General features: G+C 44.0%; 1 long non-coding RNA gene across 1 annotated transcript; it reads left to right on the forward strand.

Moving 5' to 3' along the window:
• The first annotated feature begins 271 nt into the window (after positions 1-271).
• Positions 272-16,855, forward strand: LOC121878920. Its single transcript, XR_006091259.1, has 3 exons — positions 272-392; positions 596-699; positions 16,476-16,855. It is a non-coding gene; the product is annotated as an uncharacterized LOC121878920 (long non-coding RNA).
• Positions 16,856-23,416: the final 6,561 nt, after the last annotated feature.

Raw genomic sequence — 23,416 nt, forward strand, 5'->3', positions numbered from 1 at the left:
CCACGCTAGGACATTTCCTTGAATTCCGTACCCTTCCAGTTTGATTTTCAGCCTTTCTTGGGGTACACTGTCGAAAGCCTTGGCAAAATCTTGGTAAATATTGTCGATATTACCACCTGTTCCAGAATATGGGTCCAAATATCCAATACCTTGAGCAATTGCGTTAAGCAGGAGCGCCCCGGCATAAAACCTTGATGGCAATCCTTTACAAGGTTGTTTCGTCTCCAACATGTTGGAACAAAAAATTACCTGAGTTTCTACAAAAAGAGTAACAGGGTTATTTTGTTTACAGTTTACGGCTCCAATTGGTTGTTACTGTGGTGTTAAGACAACTACCGTATTGCTGCCTCGCTGATCGTGGTTAATGAAGTTCCTCGTGTCATTCGTAAGAGGTAAGATTTTCTAAAGTGTTTCATTATTTTCTTTAATACGTTTTATGGAAATGTCTTAATTTAACCATAATATTGTATTTAAATGTTTGAAGATTTAGTGAGTTCCTGTATAATATAATACTGTACAGTACTGTATACATATTATATAATATTACTGCCCAGAGTATTTAATTTATTAATTGTTAAAATGTTATTCATTCCAGGACGGTGACGTGAAGATGTAAGATATGGGCCACAAGACGAAGGTTTGTTTTGGTTAACGGGTCTCTTGCTGCACCACATTGGAAACTTTCTGTTATAACATAAGGTACAGTACAGTGTATATCTTTGTGGTTTTAGTTTTTATTAAGGATCTGGGATTACCGTTTAAAAATTCAAGTACTGTACTGTAATTGTGTTTTAATGACCTTTGAAATAATTAGATATTTTAAGTAGATTACGCTGTGCCCGTAAGTTATAAAAGGCCTTTATGGATGGTCTTAAATATGTTGACCATCTTTACTGTATGAAGTTAGTTTCATGTTGTCAAAATATTTGTCAAATATGCCTGACCTAATACCTTTGTCTTCAGCACTTGGGGTAAAAAAATAGTTTAATTATCCTACAAAGGTACAGTTTACATTTCAGTAGTACCCCGATTTACGCGGTCAATTGAACCCATAGGGTACCGCGTAAAGTGAACAACAGAACATATGGGATTAATTCCAATAGAGACTGGCCCGACCCCCAAACTCCACTTTTTGACGACACACAACTATGTTGTAGTAAAAATATTATCTTAACTTTATGATGGTATGCACACACAATTAATAATTAAGAGAAATATCAATAATATTAGTTTTTTTAACACTTACATTAGTAGAAAAGATGGCTGGGCACATGGGGATGGGGGGTTGGTTCCGAGGCAGAGGGCAGATTATTGGCCCTCACCTGTATCACTTGTATCAATTGTATCACTATCCACCACAGAGGGTTGCAGGGCCTCTTCGTCAAACCCCTCAAAGTCCATATCCTCACTATAATTATCACTATCACTGACTTGGGCTGGCTGTGGTGGGTGAAGAACTCGGTAATGTTTTGATGACTGGGCGATCTTGTGCGCATCCTGCCCGCGCCGCTTCCCGCGTATATGAGTAGATGAACCGCGTTAAGTGAAAGTTTGGTTCTGGCGAGGCACCGCGTATATGAGAAATCGCGTTAAGTGAAACCGCGTAAAGCAGGGTACAACTGTGTGTGTGTGTGTGTGTGTGTGTGTGCGCGTGCGTGCGTGCGTGCGTGCGTGCGTGCGTGCGTGCGTGCGCGCGTGATAATAATAATAATTAACGGTTTATTGAAAGAGCTTGGCAGCCAGAAGGCTGAAAATATACAGTTACATATTTGGGGAATGGGTTACGAATTACAAATAATATACAAGTAACATAAGTGACACAAATAAGACATATAATAACTAGATGGGGAAAAGCTCAAACTACAGTTCATTTCAACATAGTGACAGTGTAAGGAGCAGTGTTTACTGGGAGTGAATACACTGATTTATTACAAGTTACTGATAATTTTTACAATGGTTGGGACTGGGCTGTTCTTATAGCGATCAGTTCGTGCACGTATGGGCTGGATGCGGTTGTGGTGTCGAACAGCAATTCTCGGACAAGGGATCTCAGGTGGTAGTAGGAGCCGGTGTCGGGGATGGTGTAGAAGCTTCTTACCAAATTTGCAGATGAGGTCGTGGTGATGGTCAGTGAGAGTCGAAAGGGTCAGTGTGTTGAGCGCTTCTTGATATGTGGAGTAGGAAGGGGAGAGAATAATCTTGCATGCCCTCTTTTGCACTTTTTCTAGGTGTTTACGTTGTGTGGCATTTAGGGAGGAAGACCAGGTGGGGGAGGCATAGGTGAGCTTGGGAAGTATGAATGTTGTGTAAACACTGAGGAGCTCGTGTGCAGGAACTCCGAGGGACTTGAGTCGGCGGAGGAGGTGGAGACGGAAACTGGAGGATTTGACAACTTCACTGACGTGTGGTTTCCAATTTAGTTTGTTGTCTATGGTGACGCCGAGGAGCTTCGTGGAATCTACAACCTGGAGTGTGTTCGGACCTAGAGTAATGGAAGGAGGTGGGACAATGTCGGAGGAGAGGTTGATGTGCATAACCATGGTCTTGGTATGGTTGATGGTGACATGGTTGTTGGTGGCCCAGTTTTGGAGACTGTTCAATAAATCCTGAAGGGCGGTATAGTTGGGAGCAGAATTGTTGACGCTGATCCCAATGGTGGAGTCGTCGACATATTTCCAGCGAGCAGGGGTTTCTCTTAGGGCATCATTGATGAGCATAAGGAAGCAGAGTGGTCCCATCTTGGTGCCTTGGGGGACGCCACAGGTGAGTGACTGAAAGGTGGAGACAGCCCCTCGGAAGCGTACAGCTTGGCGTCGGTCACTGAGGAAGTCTGTAAGCCATGGTATAAGACTTCTCCGAAGCCCAAGGTCAATAGCTTTGTTAATGATTATATTGTGGGTGGGCTTGGGATCAGTTCTGTAGAAAGATTTCTTAGTAATGTTCAGGCATTTGTCTATGAAAGATGTAGGGTACTTAAGGTTTGAGTCAATATTATAGATATATTTATATTCCTCATCAATGAATTCTGGGCTACACATTCATTATTTACTCATTCTTTAATAAAATTGGATTTAAATTGTGTTATTTATCATTTTGACTAAATTTGTTGTAAAAGCTCTTATCCAGTCTCAACAACGTATGTTGTTCATTATAAGAATTATGGTAGCACTGTAGCAGGTCGTTCTTAGTTCTAATTTGGGTAATATTGGTCAGTAAAATATATAATGTACACTCACACCTTGAAGTATCGGTGCAGAGTGAGATCGATGAGTTATAAAACGATACGTATACACTGTGATATGTGGGGAAGGTTGGTAAGTATATCCTCATAACCCCTCCCCTCCACTAGGTGTTGCCATATGGCTGACAATCAGGGCTGCCAACATACGGCTTGAACAACTCGCCTTTCCCAATACCTATCGTCACTGGTCTCAAATTGTTCACACTACAGTAAGCACCAATACTTTTTGTTGGGAGTTTACTCTAACGATGCTACAGTATATAAAACAACCTTTCTCATCAGTGTTTACCAGATTATTTTTCTCATCACATTAAACAAAAGCTACTTTGTCTGGCCTGATAATATATCCATTACCTTACAATGAAGTGCTTTAGACAGACTTCCACAGAGGACACTGCCATGTTATCCAATAAAACACTCTGATCGGCGGCCAAGTGTGACCTTCCCATAATGTGTGAACGGACGACAGTAACTGGTTTCCGTAATTACTGTATTTTGCCGATAATAAAAATGCTCGAGTAATTTATTAACCCAAAACAGACAGCAAACTGGCATCAACTAATACTTTGTTTACAGATACTGATTATTCAGCAAAATGTTGATATTATCTGTAGCTGATATCAATTAATTGGTGCATCCCGAGTATTGTACAGTACTAATACTTTATTGATATTTACACTTAGAAGAGTTAACTAGACAAGGCAGTCTATGGGTTACAATTACTGTACTTTGTCAAGAGTTTAGTGAAGAAACCACAATGAGAGATGACCTGTACTGTACCTAACCTGACTTGTGTCTCTGGTGCATCATGAGTCAGGTCACCAGAAGAACTCTTGTGGTCATCATTTCCTCCATCTTCAAGTCATCATCCTGGAATGATGAATTATTACAACTCTGTTCTAATATATTAAATAATATACCTACAGTACAGTACACTGCCTATATACAGTACAGATATCCCATAATATACAGTACATGATAAACAAGATTCAACAAATGTCTACACTATAGAAGCAAACAAACAAACAAATCCCATTTTGTTGTGTTTTGTCAATGTAAACAACTTCCCTCACAGAAACATAACCCCAATATATAAATTACACAGCACAACTTAAGCATCAGATATGAAAAGTGGAGAAAAAACGTAAAGTAACACAGCCTTATTTTTACCATAGGTGTAACAGTAGTGATATAACATTGATAAATAAGCATTGACACAGTGTACAGTATTATGTAGTCATCTCCCTGTTAACTGCCCCCTACAATGTTTCATACAACTGTACAGTACTACATGACCATTATGCAAGGTATCTGTTAGTGAAAGAAAACCTTTATTAAGAACTGTTGGTAAGAGTAAGGCAGAGTAACATTCAACACTTTCTCCATCAATTTATTGTAAGAATGTTTTTGTTTTGTGTTTTTTTTACGGGCATTAGCCCACCCGGGCACAGGTCATTTTATGACCCACATCAAGACCTGGTGGTCGAAAATATAATAAAATAATAATAATAATAATAATAATAATAATAATAATTATAATAATAATATAAATAATAATGATAATAATATTAATAACAATATTAATAATAATAATAGTAATAAGAGAGCCATAAATAAATACAAAAATTAACACAAATATCAATAGTGAGAAATGATATATGTACTGTATGTTGTGTTGTCAATAGTAAGAGAAACAATTGAGATCCTGCAATTGTGTGTAAATGTGGCACAAAGTCAGATGAGCAACCTGGGACTTGGTCAAAATTTTCGTGATGCCATATGGCAGCAGGGTCTACCATAGACAACACATTATTCTTCCAATATCTTCCCAGGCGGTAGTAGCTCCCTGTTTGGTAGCTGATTGGCAACATTAACAAAAATAACTCGGCGTCAAATGTTGTTCACCAGAGGCATCAAATAGTGTTCACCAGAGGCTGCAAACCTCCATGTGTTTGAGGAGTAACAACACAGACTTGTTCTCAGTCAAGTATTAATACAAATCATCACAACTAAAGGTGTACATAGGACCCTGATGGGGAGCTTCCAGTGTTAAAGACTTGGGCAGTGAGCTTCCCGAGTTCTCTAAATCTTGTTGTATAGAAGCATAAACAAGCAAACCCAATCGTGAAGTGGGGGCGCCAGCTACAGTCCTGCTAAGGGTGCCAAATAGGCTGACGCCGGACCTGGAGCCAGTACATGCCCACAATGCCAACAGTATGTAACAGAGCCAGTATATGCCCACAGTGCCAACAGTACATAACAGAGTGCCAGCACATGCCCACAATGCCAACAGTATGTAACAGAGCCAGTATATGCCCACAGTGCCAACAGGACGTAACAGAGAGCCAGTACATGCCCACAGTTGCCAACAATATGTAACAGAGAGCCAGTACATGCCCACAGTGCCAACAGTATGTAACAGAGCCAGTACGCCCACAATGCCAACAGTACATAACAGGAGAGCCAGTATATGCCCACAGTGCCAACAGTACGCACAGAGAGCCAGTACATGCCCACAGTTGCCAACAACAGTCAGCCAGTATATGCGCCAGTTGCCAACAGTACGTAACAGAGAGCCAGTACATGTTGCTAGCCAGTATGTAGAGCCAGTACATACAGTGCCCACAGTGTACATACAGTGCCAACAGTAACAGAGAGCCAGTACATGCCAACAGTACGTAACAGAGAGCCAGTACATGCCCACAGTGCCAACATGTAACAGAGCCACATGCCACAGTGCCAACAGTACGTAACAGAGAGCCAGCATGCCCACAGTTGCCAACAGTATAACGAGAGTCAGTACATGCCCACAGTTGCCACAGTACGTAACAGAGAGCCAGTACATGCCAACAGTGCCAACAGTACGTAAAAGAGAGCCAGTACATGCCAACAGTACAACAGAGTGCCAGACATGCCCACAGTGCCAACAGCACAGAGAGTCAGTACATGCCCATAGTTGCCACAGTACGCAACAGAGAGCCAGTACATACCCACAGTGCCAACAGTACGTAACAGAGAGCCAGTCCATGCCAACAGTGCCAACAGTACGTAACGAGAGCCAGTACATGCCCACAGTGCCCAACAGTACGTAAAAGAGAGCCAGTATATGCCCATAGCTGCCAACAGACGTAACAGAGCCAGTACATGCCAACAGTGCCAACAGTACGTAAGAGAGAGCCAGTACTTGCCCACAGTTCCAACAGTACCCTAACAGAGAGCCAGTACACATGCCAACAGTACGTCAGAGAGCCAGTACATGCCCACAGTGCCAACAGTATGTAACAGAGAGCCAGCACATGCCCACAGTTGCCAACAGTGTAACAGAGACAGTACATGCCACAGTACGTAACAGAGCCAGCACATGCCCAACCAACAGTGTGTAACAGAGAGCCAGTACATGCCCACAGTTGCCAACAGTGTGTAACAGAGAGCCAGTACATGCCAACAGCGTAACAGAGAGCCAGTACATGCCCACAGTGCCAACAGTACGTAACAGAGAGCCAGTACATGCCCACAGTTGCCAACAGTAACAGAGAGCCAGTACATGCCCACAGTTGCCCAGACGTAACAGAGAGTACATACACACAGTGCCAACAGTACGTAAAAGAGAGCCAGTACATACATGCCCACAGTTGCCAACAGTACGTAACAGAGAGCCAGTACACAGTGCCAACAGTACTGCACATGCCCACAGTTGCCAACAGTACGTAACAGAGAGCCAGTACATGTCACAGTTGCCAACAGCACGTAACAGAGAGCCAGTACATGCCAACAGTGCCAACAGACAGCCACATGCCCACAGTTGCCAACAGTAACAGAGAGCCAGCCAGTTCAGATACAGAGCCAGCACAGTGCCAACAGTACGTAACAGAGAGCCAGTACAGTGCCAACAGTAGTACGTAACAGAGAGCCAGTACATGCCCACAGTGCCAACAGCATGTAACAGAGAGTCAGTACATGCCCATAGTTGCCAACAGAGATAGCCAGTACATACCCACAGTGCCCACAGTACGTAACAGAGAGCCAGTACATGTCAGCAGTGCCAACAGTACGTAACAGAGAGCCCACATGCCCACAGTGCCAACAGTACAGAAGCCAGTACATGCCCATAGTTGCCAACAGTACGTAACAGAGGCCAGTACATGCCAGTGCCAACAGTACGTAACAGAGAGCCAGTCCATGCCAACAGTGCCAACAGTACGTAACAGAGAGCCAGTACATGCCCACAGTGCCAACAGTACGTAAAAGAGAGCCAGTACATGCCCATAGTTGCCAACAGTACGTAACAGAGAGCCAGTACATGCCCATAGTTGCCAACAGTACGTAACAGAGCGCCAGTACATACCCACAGTGCCAACAGTACGTAACAGAGAGCCAGTACATGCCAACAGTACATAACAGAGAGCCAGTACATGCCCACAGTGCCAACAGTACGTAACAGAGAACCAGTACATGCCAACAGAACGTAACAGAGAGCCAGTTCAGAAGGGTGACCTAATAGAGGTGTACAGTATCATCATCTCAAGGGGCACTACTCAGTCCTTACTTGGACACTTGGGCCGAGTTGGAGTGAAGCTCTTTTCTCTTTTAATTCAAATACAATATTGACAATTACATTAAAAGGAGCTGGTTAACAAGCTAACTAGCCCGCCTAGTCTTAACAAGAGTTCTTTAACATTCTATTAATCATAAATAATATATGTATACAACAAATAGATGTGTATTATTCTCTGTTAATTTAGTGACTTGAAATATATTGTGTTGAGGGAGACCTTATATAATATTATTAAGTCATTATTATTATTAAACAACAGTGACAAAGTTTACACAGTTTAAAATTATTAATAATATTATTTAGTAATTATATCATTGTTAGATGGTTTAAATAATAAATATAAGTTAAAACTATTGCCTGGTGTAAACCCTGACTGAGCGTCGGTCCGCCATGAGGTAAACAACAACAGCTGCCTGAGGTAAATGTTTTGTGGCAGGGAGGCAGACCTTGTTGGTGACTTGGCCCGGTGATCTAGGCCCGGTGATCTAGGCCCGGTGAACTAGGCCCGGTGATCTAGGCCCGGTGAACTAGGCCCGGTGATCTAGGCCCGGTGATCTAGGCCCGGTGAACTAGGCCCGGTGAACTAGGCCGGGTGATCTAGGCCCGGTGAACTAGGCCGTGAACTAGGGTGATCTAGGCCCGTGATCTAGGCCCGGTGAACTACTAAGGTGATCTAGGCCGTGAACTAAGGCCCGGTGATCTAGGCCCGGTGAACTAGGCCCGGTGATCTAGGCCTAGGGTGATCTAGGCCCTGATCTGGCCCGTGATCTTGGCCCGGTGATCTAGGCCCGGTGAACTTGACCCAGTGATCTTGACCCAGTGATCTTCGCCCAGTGATCTAGGCCGGTGGGCCCGGTGATCTATCTTGGCCCCCGGTGAACTTGGCCCAGTGATCTAGGCCCGCTGATCTAGGCCCGGTGAACTTGGCCCAGTGATCTTGGCCCGGTGAACTTGGCCCAGTGAACTTGGCCGGTGATCTAGGCCCAGTGAACTTGGCCCAGTGTTCTAGGCCCGGTGATCTAGGCCCGGTGATCTAGGCCCAGTGATCTCGGCCCAGATACTGTGGGGGTCTCGGCCTCACATTAGCTGGGACGATGTCAGGCTTTTTGAGGCTTTTTTATTGTAACTATTTTAAGCACATGGATTTAAATTCACATACATATACAGTTTAATGGGCCAGACAGTCTGGTTATTGCAGAGACAAGTTGCATGTTGCCTCGCCCACCATATTAAGATTATTTTCTTTGGTGAATTATCAATCTTACACTGTTATTTATCTCTGTTATTTATATGTTTTTTTTGTAATATTTAGACAATTCTAAGACCTTTTTCTTCTATGATATTTCTGCCGGAAATTAATGATAACCGAGATATTAATTTTTTAATTTTATTAGATGAGGTGAGTCACTAGTGTCGCCTGGACTGTTACTTCAGCTGTTGGTTCAAGTATATAAGGGATTAATTGGTCCTTACTTGGAGTACTGCTCTCATATCTGGGGTGGCTCTTCAACTGTTAGATAGGCTGGAATCAAAGGCTTATTAACTCTCCTCCTTTAGTTGATAATCTCTCTTCTCTTCACCACAATGTTGTTTCACTCTCTCTCATTTACAGGTACTTTAACGAGCGGCACCGTGGGCTGGTGTCTTGCCCACAGTGTGGGTCACACTATAATAACCCGTTATAGTACATCCTTCTTTACTCACCCAGCCAAACTGTGTCTGTGTGGATGTGGGTCACACTATAATAACCCGTTTTAGTACATTAGGGGGCAGGGAAAAAACACTTATTTGAGTTGCAGGCTGCACTTTTCAGGCATCGTTTGTATGGCTGTAACAAACACCTGTGCAAAATTTCATGCCATTTCATGCATACTTACCCTGTTTTCCAGGATAATGATAAATTTTACATGGGTGACATCGATTTAATTCACATGTTATTTTACAGGTACACCGTATAGAAAATCATTACAAGTTCATATTGAAATTCTTTTTTGTGCGGAACCTTGGCATCATTTTCCTAGACAATAATCTTTGTCTAATATATCTGTGGTGTGGTGGATGTAATCCTAGACAAGGTTCTTGAAACTCCAGGGCACGAGCAGTAGATATATTCAATAAGTGGTACAAGGCTGGGCGTGATAGCCAACCGATACAGGAGCGGTTACTAGGGACCCCGGACCGTAGGTAGGCCGAGGCCGATCTGAGGGAAATTAGCTAGCCAGGCAAGGGGAGTTGCTAGACATTCCTAGGACAATAAATGAGGTCTTCTAATTACTCGACTAGCGCGGTACAGACATAGTACATCGGGACATAGTAAATGAACATAGGCATTAGACATAAGCATGGACATCAGACATGCTATAATAATATGTAGTGATACAGACATGTGAATAAATGGTACAATGAATGGTAACAAGAGTCCTGGCGTCAGGCGTGTTCACATATCTTGGTATGTACATATCTATACACCTCCCTCCCCCTTTACGCTCGTAGTGCAATCTCGAGCGGCTACGGACTCTTTTTCCATGAGTCGGGGGGAGCGGCGAGGGACAATGGGAGGATCAACTGACGACCTTCGTTCCTGGTCTGGGCAAGGGGACACAGGGGACGGGGAGGAAGGTTCGTCACTAGAGGATGGCACTGGGCGGAGGTGGCGTCTGTTTCGCCACCACACACGACCACTGGGGAGGCGGACTTGGTACGAACGAGGCTCGCCACGGCCCATGACGACCCCAACCTTGTCCCAGCGGTGTGACGTCGGGTCCTGGATTCGTACTTGCTGGCCGACGGCCAACCTGGGAAGGGGGCGGGCTTGGGCGTCATAGTGGCTTGTCACTTGGGCCATCCGGGCAGCCTCACGGCGGTCACACTCGTCCGCCTTGATCTGCCATTCATCTAAGAAGGACTGGGGGTGGGCAGGCACACAAGTACGAAGGGGGCGGCCATACAGCACCTGGGCAGGAGAGCGTCCGGCAGGGGTAGGGGTGTTACGGAGTTCCAGTAGGCCCCTGTCGAACTCCTCGCAGTCCAGGTTCCCCGTCGGTGCTGTCTTGAGGATGAGGTATTTTACGGACTTTACCGCTGCCTCGGCGTGGCCATTCGCCTGCGGGTAATGAGGGGAGGTGACGATGTGGTGGACGCCCCAGCGTTCGGCGAAGCTCTTGAACTCGTGGCTATTGAACGGGGGCCCACCGTCGGTTCGGAGGCGGAGAGGCACTCCGACTTCCCGGAAGAAGCAACAAAACATCCGGATGACCCTGGAAGAGGTGGTGTCCCGACCACAGGGAACTACCACGGGCCATCCAGAGAGCCTGTCGGCGACCACCAGGAAAGACTTTCCGGCCACATTAAAGAAGTCGGCGGACACGGACTCAAAGGGCCGCTTTGGGAGGTCATTGCACAGGTACGGCTCTTGTTGCTGGCTGGGTTGGAGTTGCTGGCAAGGCTCACAGGCCTCAACCGTGCTCTTAATATCGGCGTCAATACCAGGCCAGAAGACGGTCTGACGGGCTCTGCGCCTGGTGGCTTCAACGCCGCGGTGGCTGTCATGGAGGCGGGATAAGGTGCGCCGGCGGAGGGCAGCGGGAACGACGATCCTGGGGCCGTACAACACCAGCTCTCCGTCCGCATAGAGGCTATCCCTTAGCTTCCAGAAGGGGAGGGCGGAGGCGTGAATGTCGTAGCGGTTGGTGGGGAATCCAGCGGAGACGTAGTCGAGGAGTTGGACGTATGCCGGGTCTTGAGCGGCGGCGATGCGAAGCTCCTGGAGAGTCCTATCGTCTTCGATGGAGGGCGTCGTCGTCGTCTTGTCAGCAAGAGAAGTGGCTGTGTGTGTCACTAAAGACCGAACGTGAGCGGCGGCCGTGGTACAGTCGACTTCATCTTCAGGTGTGGGGCGACTAACAGGGGCTCGGGAGAGGGCGTCCAGGTGTGTTGGTCCAATCACCGTGATGTCCGCGCCCGTGTCAGGTATCATCAGGAGGTTGGAAGAGTTGGTACCGTAGGACAGACGAACATTGACGGGCTTGGGGGACCTGTCACTCGAGGTATCATCCACGCGTCGGCATCCTTTGTTATTCTTGGGAGACGGTGGTGTGGACGTTCTGTCGGGCTGTGAAGAGACGTTTTGACCTGGAGATGGAGGCTTCTTGGTGGACCTGCAACACTTGGCGAAGTGTCCTTGCTTGTTGCAAGCGTTGCATGAGGCCTTGTTGGCAGGACATCGAGGTGTGCGGGGCCAATGGCCTTGAAACCCACAGTTTCGACATGTACTATCAGCCGCAGGGCACTTTCCTGGACCATGCTGGTGCTGACAGTTTCTGCAGGATTCGGGAGAAGAAACTGGTGACTGTGACGGGGGCTGTGGAGAGGACGCCGTCTGCATCTGGCGTTGATTCCTCTTGTAGGTGGAGACGGCGTGGACTTGAGATGGCGATGAGTGTATAGCTGAGGCAGCCTCTCTTGTGGCCTCATACGACCTGCAACAGGTGACGAAGTCGGTGAGGGAAGAGGCGGCGTCGAGGGTGAGGAGTTTCTGAAGCAGGTCCTCGTCACGTACACCCATCAGCAAGATCATCTTGAGCTGGATCTCAGCACAGGTTACAGGATCGCCTGTACATAGGTCCACCTCGGTTGCTAGGTCCTTAAGTCGTGCATAGAAGTCTGAGAATGATTCCCCAGAAGCTTGTTTGCAGGATAGCAGTTCCCTACGACGCAAAGCTTCATTGCGGAGGCCACGGAAATGACTCTGCAAGGCGTTTAAAACCTCTGTCACTGACCTGGGGGAGTCAGGGGGGATGGCTAGCGTGTGCTCTAGGAGGCGTTGAACATCGAGGGAAATGCACGATCTTAATTGGATGAGTTGTTTATGAGGGGGCATTCGGTAGAGGTCAGACATAACAGCAAAGTCTTCGAAACGACGTCGCCATTGACGGTATACTTGATATGTTGCATCAGATTGAAGAGGTGGGGGACTGGGAACTGAAGACTTGCTGTGCAGGGGTGTACTCGAGACGGCAGGCGGTGGAGGAGGCACGGAGAGGTCGACGAGAGTTGAGACTGGAACAGGTGGTTGAGAAGACACTGAGGCATACCTAGGGGAGATAGGTGACGTGTGAGGAGGCGTTGTCTGAAGGATAGATGAAGAGGCTGAAGCTGGCGAATTGGTTGTGGCAGCTGGTGAAGTCGTCCTCGTTGCCAGCAATTCCAATAGGTCCAGGAATTTGCGGTTATCAGCTTGGTGTTGTTGTTGAAGTTGAAGGCGGTAAGCTGATTCCTCTGACTGTCTTGACAATTCCTCTTGACGTCGTTTTTCCTCCTCTAATTGACGTCTTTGGGCTTCCTTCTCTTGAGAAACTTGTAGGAAGTGGATTAACTGACGTATATCCTGGCTCCCATCCTTTGAATTTGGCGCGCCCGGCGTGTGAGGCGTGAGGGGGGGTGGGAGGGTCTGTGAGGCGTCGTCTTCCTCATAATCCTCATATAAATTTCCCAGCAAATCGTCGTGGTCAGACATCTCGTGCTTGGTATTGTTGCGATGGGAAAGACAAGGAGAATAAGGTGAAGTGCTATATTTTCGCCAATGGATTTGCTTAAGTGCAGGAACTGGCTGGCAAGTAAAAGAGTACTGACTGTAATATTTGTGAAGTGAGAGGAGGCGGCTGGCGGCGGTGTATTCCTCCGCGCGCCCGGGCGAGATGCTAGTGATGACTCAGTGGAGGGGACGCGGGCAGTGGCTTGCGAGCCTCCGTGGATGGGGGGTGTATGCCGGAAGTGCTGTCTTGGAAACTGGGCTGGAGGCGTGTCTGCTACCTGTAGGGCCGCAGAAACATAGCAAAGAGACATGAAAGGCACTGCACTTCACTTAGGGCACTTCACAAGGTCACAAAGCACTTTAAATCCAGGGGCACTGTGGAGTATATCTTCTGGGCGGGGCGGGAAACAGACGGGGCCGGCTCTTGAGGCTTGTAAACTGTCGTGTTGGAGCTACTCAAACTGCGCCATGTGGTGTGGTGGATGTAATCCTAGACAAGGTTCTTGAAACTCCAGGGCACGAGCAGTAGATATATTCAATAAGTGGTACAAGGCTGGGCGTGATAGCCAACCGATACAGGAGCGGTTACTAGGGACCCCGGACCGTAGGTAGGCCGAGGCCGATCTGAGGGAAATTAGCTAGCCAGGCAAGGGGAGTTGCTAGACATTCCTAGGACAATAAATGAGGTCTTCTAATTACTCGACTAGCGCGGTACAGACATAGTACATCGGGACATAGTAAATGAACATAGGCATTAGACATAAGCATGGACATCAGACATGCTATAATAATATGTAGTGATACAGACATGTGAATAAATGGTACAATGAATGGTAACAAGAGTCCTGGCGTCAGGCGTGTTCACATATCTTGGTATGTACATATCTATACAATATCCATCTCTCGATTCGTATCCCGTCACTTCAGTGCAAGCTTCAGTCATCACTTTTATGCCTCTCTCGACCGCCTGAGTGCTGTTTGGCCACTTGGGCACCACTAATGGTGTCTCAAGAATGTCATTAACCTGTAGATTTGACAGAGAAGCAATGTAAGGAGGCTCAGTCTTGAGTTCATTCCTCCAGTTAATCATGGAATGATAGTTTTTTGCTTGCCACTTTAGTTTCGGAGTCACCACCTTTCTCATGTTGACTACAGGAGGCACATCCTCATTCCCATCTCCATCTTTACCCTCCTCATCAGTATAGTTTAACAAATTCTCGTCAACAGCAGCATCAGGATCTGCCAGTGCATTCTTCCTTTTGCTGATTCTCCTCTCTAATTTTTCTTATCATTGAGACAGCTTTTTCTCTAACAGTCATGTCCTCATCTGCACACATACCAAGAAGAAGTTGATCTGTGTGGGCGAAGTATGCATTTCTCTGGACAGCCTTCTTCACTTTCGTCTCCTCACTATTCAGGTGTTTCATATATAGCAGGGACTGGAATACGTTCCTTGAGCCATGTGTTACGTAAGGGTGTATCTTGATGTAAAACCACATTGGAGCACTGAACTTTATTATTGTAATGACAATTCTTTTCAACTCATGGCTGGGTCTTGATGTTGCGACATACAGCCTGAGGATTCTACTCCATAAGGTGTTCCACCTTGACACACAGGGAGGACCTGGCTCAATAGCAGCCAAGTCATCTTCAACAACACCTGTGATAACTCCTTTACAAATCCTATACAGGTATTTCTGATCCCAGGACAGATCTTTCTCCACTTCATCATTAAACACAGGGAAATCAGGGAAACTGACTGGCTGGAAGGCGACAACTGGAAGCTCAGACAAAGACTCCTTGATCTGCTTTCCAATGGGACCACGCCAATGCTCAGGACCACTTGGTTTACCATCATAGTGATAAAAAACTGCGCGGAAAGGCAGCTCATTTCCGTGAAGCTGACATATGAAATAATGGAGCGGGTGACCAAGTAACATTTCAAGATGATGAATGACTCCATTTTCTGATCCTACATTTACATTGGTTCCATCACAACCAACACACACAATGGGCTGCTGGGTTAGATTTTTCTCCACCAGAAACTCGTGAATAGTTTTGGCAATCTGCCAGGCTCAACCATGATGACATAATGATCTTTCACCATCATCCTCGAACTCCATTTCTCGGTCTTCTCATTCTTTATCATCACACGAGTGGCGGTCTTCTTACCATCAAAATAGAGTGACGTCAAATTATCTAAACTAGTTGCCAACAGCACGTAACAGAGAGCCAGTACATGCCAACAGTGCCAACAGTACGTAACAGAGAGCCAGTACATGCCCACAGTTGCCTCTTAAATCGGTATTTTTGTCTCGCATCCCGCAGCTTATGTGGTCCAATAACCTGACTCTTGTCATCCTTTGTGATAATGCCATAGTCAGTTAAGGTGGCAGTAGCAATGGCAGCTCCAGCATAATCACTAATCAAGTATCGGTCACAAGCGGCAGCCAGTGTAGGGAGTCTTGTCCGGTTCTGTGAACTGGTGTCTCCCCTACATTACAGTACAGTAACACAACATTGAGAAATGAAATGAGAAAAGGCTGATAATCAATATAGACATAGCACCATACTCATCTGCAACAAGACAACTTAAATGAAATAAGAGATATGAAAAAAAAGTTGATAAACACTGAACAGAACATTGCACCGCCACAGCGGCTGTTTGGCTAGTACTGTAGGTAAATTAAAAAATTTCAGTAGAAAATGCGGCAGACTAAACCTCGACATATCAGCTTCAAATTTGGCATGGAGTCTTAGATATGTATAAGGAACAATGCCTGAAGAGTGCAGCTTTGAGCAAAATTTCACTGCCCCCTTTAGTACATCCTTCTTTCCTCACACAGCCAAACTGTGTCTGTGTGGATATGGGTCACACTATAATAACCCATTATAGTACATCCTTCTTTCCTCACACTGTTGAATGCTCTGCCTTCTTCTGTGTTTCCATAGTCATACAATCTGTCTCACTTCAAAAAGCTGGTTTTCCGGCATCTTCGCGGTGTACATTAATATAACCTTTTTATTTTATATTTTTATTTTATTTTTACTCTTATTTTATACAAATTGATTTAGTCACTTGTAGTTTTCATTTATAAATTGTACTTTTATAAGAATATCATCTAAGGCAAAATGTTTTGTTTCAGATACTGTGATGTCACGTCTCAAGACCAAGTGTAACTAAGTAGAAGTTCACAATGTCAAGCAGAGATAAAAAGTTCTCCTGTGAGGAATGTGGCAAACAGTTTGGCTTCAAGTCTTCTCTTCAGAAACATTTACTTGTACACAATGGTGTGAAGGAGTTTGAATGTGAGGAATGTGGGAAATGTTTCACCCAGAAGAGTACTCTCAAAACACACATTCTTGTCCACAATGGTATAAAGGAGTTTGAATGTGAGGAATGTGGGAAATGTTTCCCCCGGAAGGGTGATATCAAGATACACATTCTTGGACACAGTGGTATAAAGGAGTTTGAATGTGACGAATGTGGGAAATGTTTCTCCCAGAAGAGTCATCTCAAGACACACATTCTTGTCCACAATGGTATAAAGGAGTTTGAATGTGAGGAATGTGGGAAATGTTTCCCCCAGAAAGGTGATCTCAAGACACACATTCTTGTCCACAATGGTATAAAGGAGTTTGAATGTGAGGAATGTGGGAAATGTTTCTCCCAGAATGGTCATCTCAAGACACACATTCTTGTCCACAATGGTATAAAGGAGTTTCAATGTGAAGAATGTGGGAAATGTTTCTCCCAGAAGAGTAATCTCAGGACTCACATTCTTGGACACAGTGGTGTGAAGGAGTTTGAATGTGAGGAATGTGGTAAATGTTTCTCCCATAAGAATACTCTCAAGACACACATTCTTGGACACAGTGGTATAAAGAAGTTTGAATGTGAGGAATGTGGGAAACATTTTGCACTTAAGGGTAATCTCAAGGAACACATTCTTGTACTACACAATGGTATAAAGGAGTTTGAATGTGAGGAATGTTGGAAATGTTTCTCCCGCAGCGGTCATCTCAAACGTCATAAACTTGTGCATGAAAAAAACAGAATTCAATAAATGTTTGAATGACTTTAACAGAAGGTAAATGTGACACACAAACTTGAATACAGTGATATACATCAATATAAAACCACTTGAACAAACTCTATGAATGTAGCAGAAATAAAGACAAGTGACAAATGCCACTTTTATAGATATTAAACACAAGTTATCTGCTCTTAAGATGTAAATTACTTCTACCTTGGCCTCAGTGTAGACATTTGGTGTTGGTTAAATATCACTCATAATAATACTCCATTTTGTTTAATCAGCCTTTTTATTAATGTTATTTACAGTACAGTAGTGAACAAAGGTTAAACTTATCATCTATGTGCTTAAAATTTCACCTTTACTGGATAAGTTGTGTTGAACAGAGATGAACTCTCGTTTACTATAATTTGTACATCAATAGTTGTGTCAACTGTGTACGTTCGTCTTTATTTACACACGACGTAAGTTTTATCACAAGTGCGTACATTAACGCAGGTAGTAAATCATCTTGGTAAAGTAGTACAGTGGTGGTAGACCATTTGTTATAGTCAAGGTGTTGTCATTATCTCACGCAAACTCTTCAATCTCTGTTGAAATTGTACGTAAATATTTGATAAGTTTTGCTCAACTCTGACGAGATATTTTGATATTTTATCTTGACTAAAATGGTTGGTAGTTTTGATTCATGTTTTAAATATATTCTTTCATCACTTACAGATATATGGTACCATTGTCTGGTAAATAATGGTTAGGGTTCATATATAGTAGCTGGTGTTATGGGGCAGATGAACTTTAACACCTCTTAACTGTATATAATATCATGTTTAATATATTGTTCAGTTAGCATCTTGTGCCTTAGTTAGGTAACTCTTCTTGGTTATATATCAATTCATCCTTGGGCAGTCATTTTCTTAAAGTAGCCAATGCTGAAATGCCAAACTCTGGGTTAAAATTTGTTTTTTGATCATGTTAAGCAGAAGACTTGGTTAAATTAACATACAGTATTTAGATATTTGCTGTTCTTATATACAACTTTTCCTAATAGTACTGGCATGTGTTTATCTAACAATGGTATTTAAAAAAATGATTGCTACAAGAATGTCATTAATTTTGTGGACATGAATATAGAGTTTTATGTTAATACTGTGTACTGCATACATTAGTACAGGTCCCTATAATCTCTTGTGACTCTTATTACAGCTGCATAACGTTCACACTCACCGCACTAACGGAGTATCTAAGTTTTCTATTGGGTAGTGTCACAGTAAACACTCTGAAGGGGTAATTTGTATGTTGTATTATACCAGTGTCTGTGTATATAATGTGAAGTGTGTGTACTGATAGTATTAAGGGAGAACTCAAGGCACTGTTGTATGTTGTATTATACCAGTGTCTGTGTATATAATGTTAAGTGTGTACTGATAGTATTAAGGTCAGTTATTTTGTATGGAGAAGAAGAGACCTTCATTTATGGGAGAAGGTCAGTTATGTTTGTGTGGTGCTGTGACCTTAATTGCTTGGGGAAGGTCAACTATTTTTGTATTGTCACAGAGTGCAGTATTTTGATTGTGTCTAAAAGAATTAGTTAAAACTACTGGTTGGTGTTTCACCCTTCCTTCCACCCTCAACTTTGATTAATGAAAAACACAAACTCTCACTGCTAGACCAAACTCACACTGCTAGACTAAACTCACACTGCTAGACCAAACTCACACTGCTTGACTAAATTCACACTGCTAGACCAAACTCACACTGCTAGACCAAACTCACACTGCTAGACCAAACTCACACTGCTAGACAGAACTCACACTGCTAGACCAAACTCACACTGCTAGACCAAACTCACACTGCTAGACTAAACTCACACTGCTAGACCGAACTCACACTGCTAGACCGAACTCACACTGTTAGACCGAACTCACACTGCTAGACTAAACTCACACCGCTAGACTGAACTCACACTGCTAGACTGAACTCACACTGCTAGACTAAACTCACACTGCTAGACCGAACTCACACTGTTAGACTGAACTCACACTGCTAGACTAAACTCACACTGCTAGACCAAACTCTCACTGCTAGACTAAACTCACACTGCTAGACTAAACTCTCATGTAATGACCACGGTCATACAAGTCAGTTAGCGTAAAATCAGACGATTCATATTACGCTCAATAGCCCACAAAAGATGTAGCTATGCTTTCTTTTTGGAGTTCCCCATGTGAAGAGTCTGTTTTCTCAGCGCTTCAGGACGCCTGAGTCTGCCGGTTTCTCTCAATTTTGATGTACCCAAGACTTCATTATTCCTTAGTAATGACAGAATTTGAAATTGCAACTGTGGCTGAAATTGGTGAGGCAACCTAGTTACTGTATGTCTGTTTACAGTTGGAACATTCAAGATCCATTGTGAGTGGTGTTGAAAGCTTCAACTGTCCTTATTGTTAGTAAAACTTGTCAAGCAAGTGTCGAGTTTGCCAGCTAAAGTGGCATATTTTGTCGTTCGTGGGAGTATCGTGAATTTTCGATCGCTACTGAAGTTATATTATTTTGTCGCCCAAACATCAGAGAATCTGATGTTAATAGTTTAGTTAGTGTCAGTTGTCTATTTAAGAAAGTCATTAATCTCATGAACAGTTCCTGTCAAACTCGAAAATATCCAAGACTTAATGGCTGTTTGGGCCTGGGCTGTGGTTTGCGGTCAGGCCAATAGAGTTATTAATGCATATATAACTCCATTTCACCTCTTTACTGACAAACTCAATCTCTGATTAGATCGTAAAGATAGACATAGAAAATTAACCTGATCTGTTGTGGGGTTCTTGAGATGTTTGTGTTCACACTCAGGATGGGTTGGAGAAAGGAAACTCACAATGTGCTCTCTGTATACATGTTGTATTGGATGTACAATGCAGCTTGGTGCTGGGAAGGCAGCATGGTTACAAGCGTTGAGTAGAGAGAGCTGGTTGGTGAGGGTGCTCAGAGGAGGACAGCTTGTGGGTCGCCATGCTCGCCAGCGGGAGCAAGGACCGCCAGGCAGGCGGAGGAGGTGTTGCTGGCTGGTTGGTGTAGGTAGAAAGAGATAGGTCACCACGAGGTCAGGTCTTAAATAGCGGGGGTAGGCGTGGCTTAGTAGTTGACCCCCGCTCCGTGGGCGGCGCTGATTGACCTAGACCACCGAGGCATACACTGGGGAATTCATGGGGTCGGCTATGCAGCGACAAACAGCGTTTGCAGGGGAGAAATCCACCACACTGTGACACTGACGGTCACAGCCAGGTGTCCAGCGACCACTTTGAATAGAAGGCCTATTGTTAGTAAGATTAGTCTTTCTGGGGCCGATGTGCCCTCAGGCGAGTATATATATGAATGCACAAGGGAAAATCACACTCGTGATTTCTTCTCCACACATCTCCAAGTATGTAATTGATTGTTTCTCGCCGTCATGTTAGTTCAGTTTAACTTAGCCGATTTTTGTGAATATCAGTGTTCATGTTGTAACAATGAAATTGTCATTTACCCAGTGAAAGAATTGATATAAAGTAAGTGTCGTCTGGACCGTTGCCAGACGTATGTTTTGTATAGTGAAGTTAAATATTCACTCTCGCTATTTCTTCTCCACGCGTCTCCAGACGCTGTTTGTGTGTTGGCAACAGAACTGAGGTTTGGGAGCAGCCTATGGGCACGATGGCTCTCGAAGGATGTCTAAGGTGGCGAGATTCCTTGGCAGACGCCATGGCCGACCCTCTGCCACAATCCTTCCCGAGCCGGGCACTCCCAGCTAGAGGGGAGCCTGTAAACGACTTTGGCCCACGGACTCCGTCTTGTGATCTTGGTCCATCTACTGTTCTTGTTTATATGTAAGGAGCCGTGTTAATATCCATGCTTGGAGATGACTAGCAGAAATATAGCATCCCAGGTTAATTATTGAATCCATGAATGTTGGTTGTACCAGGGTTATTGTTATTCTCGGAGTTGAGTCCACCAAACCACTGAATACTCGTTAAAGTGTCACATTAGTCATTCCGAAATAACATGTTATAAAGATTATTTTAATTCGGGATAGTGTCAAGTGTGTCATATTATCCACTTGCAGTAACAATGGAATAATATAATGATTGTTAAATGTTGTAACCTAGAATTGAAGATGTAATTTGTTACTTATAAAAGTACGACCTGAGGGTCCAGTGTTATCTGACCGTATGTAGTAACCCCTGAATCTTACTTGTCAGAGAAATAATACAACAGTTGTCTCATGAAGTAGTGAGTAATTGAAGTAGTTAAATGGTGTAATAAGTACTTGAAGTGTTTAATGAATTAATAAGTAATTGTGGTGCTGTTTTGTAAATGGTACAGTAAGACCTGAGGGTCCAGTCTTATCTGAGTGAAGTTAAGTAACATCTTATTCACTCACTGTGGTAATAAATATTGAATTAGTAATCTACGAGTATCACCTCTCTACTCCTTCTAAACATTGGTTCCCAGAAAATAATACTGACTCACGTGCCTATATACATCTACCACACTACCCAAAAGCTTTCCATGAGATATGTTATATTCTACCCAAAAGTCTGGTGGTGGCAGCCTACCCTTGTAAGTATAATAAGTGTACTAAGAATAACATGGTTCCCAGACTAACCCTTGTATGAGAATATAAGTAAAAACAGTATACTTCAGGAAGGTAGGAACATTGAAATTTAGAAAATATAATATATATGAAAAAAAATGAAAGACTTGGAAACTATAAGCATAGAAATATCAGAATTACTTGTATAAGAATATGATCAAGAATAAGGTATATATCTAAATAAAGAATTGAAGAATAATAACAGAAAAGAATATCTGGATGGTAAATTATAGAGAGAAAGAAAACCGCCCGTCACACAGCAGCCCTTCTGTGGGTTAGGTACCCACTTATCCAGTCTAACAGTGTAGCTCCTATATCCATTTTGGCTAGTTCGTACAATACCAGTTGTCTATTGGTAATATCAAAAGCTGCTTTTAGGTCAAGAAATGTGGTGCATCTGTGCCTTTCATCACCATGCACAGTTAGGAACGTGGTGATGCAATTATGTACACCTTTACCATGGGTGAAGCCATTTATGTTAGGAGACAAGTGTTCTCTGATTCTATATAAAAGTCTGCCAAGAACCATCCTCTCAAAGGTTTAACACAGGCAGCTGGTTAGTGATATGGGACGAAAAGCATCAGGCTGTCCTGGTTTCGGTATTGGTACAACAATACTGCTGGTCAATGATGTGGGTAGTTGGCCTTTGGTATGACTCATTTGTACAATACCAACAATGGATTGCCCGGCACACGCCTTAGTAGTCTAATGATGTTGTAAGTGACTCCGTCCTCTCCAGGGGAAGTAGACCTACCCCTGGCGAGGGCCGTGTCAAGCTCCCACTCAGTATATGGAACATCACACTCATAGTGCTGTTTGCCCAGCATAAAGTTAATAAGATTACTTCTCTCTACAGACTTTGCATCAAGGAGTCCCCGAGTCCTAGCTGGTAACATGTCATAGCTCGACACATGAGCCCACTTTGTTATTAGCTCATTCGACTTTTGCAGAGGGTTTGGATGGGAGACGTATCTACTGTTTTTACCTCTGATTGTGTTTATGTCTTTCCAGGCTTTGCTAAGGGATGTGTGTTGGTTCAGGCTGTTGACAGATGTCTCCCATGCATTTTGTCTGAGTTCGTTTACACGTTCCCTGACAGCAGCAAGGGAAGCTTGATACAATTGTAACATTTGAGGTGTTCTAATTTGTTTGTAACCCTTACCCACCTGTTATGTTCTGGATAATAAGTTCAATATACAGGAGAGAACATAAACACCTGTATAGATTTTGTAGGTTCGATTTACTGGATCAGAGATATGTACACAAGGAGAGTAGCGCTCCTCAGCTTGGCTGCCTGTCAACTGCTATAGACGACGTATGGCAAGTGATACATTAGCAGCTTCCATACGTCGCCAGGCACATTAATTAAGCATGTGGGATATGGTAATTACATTGCCACACGCTGCTAGCTAGGCTGAATAAA

This window comes from Homarus americanus, unplaced genomic scaffold (assembly GCF_018991925.1).
Source record: "Homarus americanus isolate GMGI-L3 unplaced genomic scaffold, GMGI_Hamer_2.0 scaffold3646, whole genome shotgun sequence".
NCBI lineage: Eukaryota > Metazoa > Arthropoda > Malacostraca > Decapoda > Nephropidae > Homarus > Homarus americanus.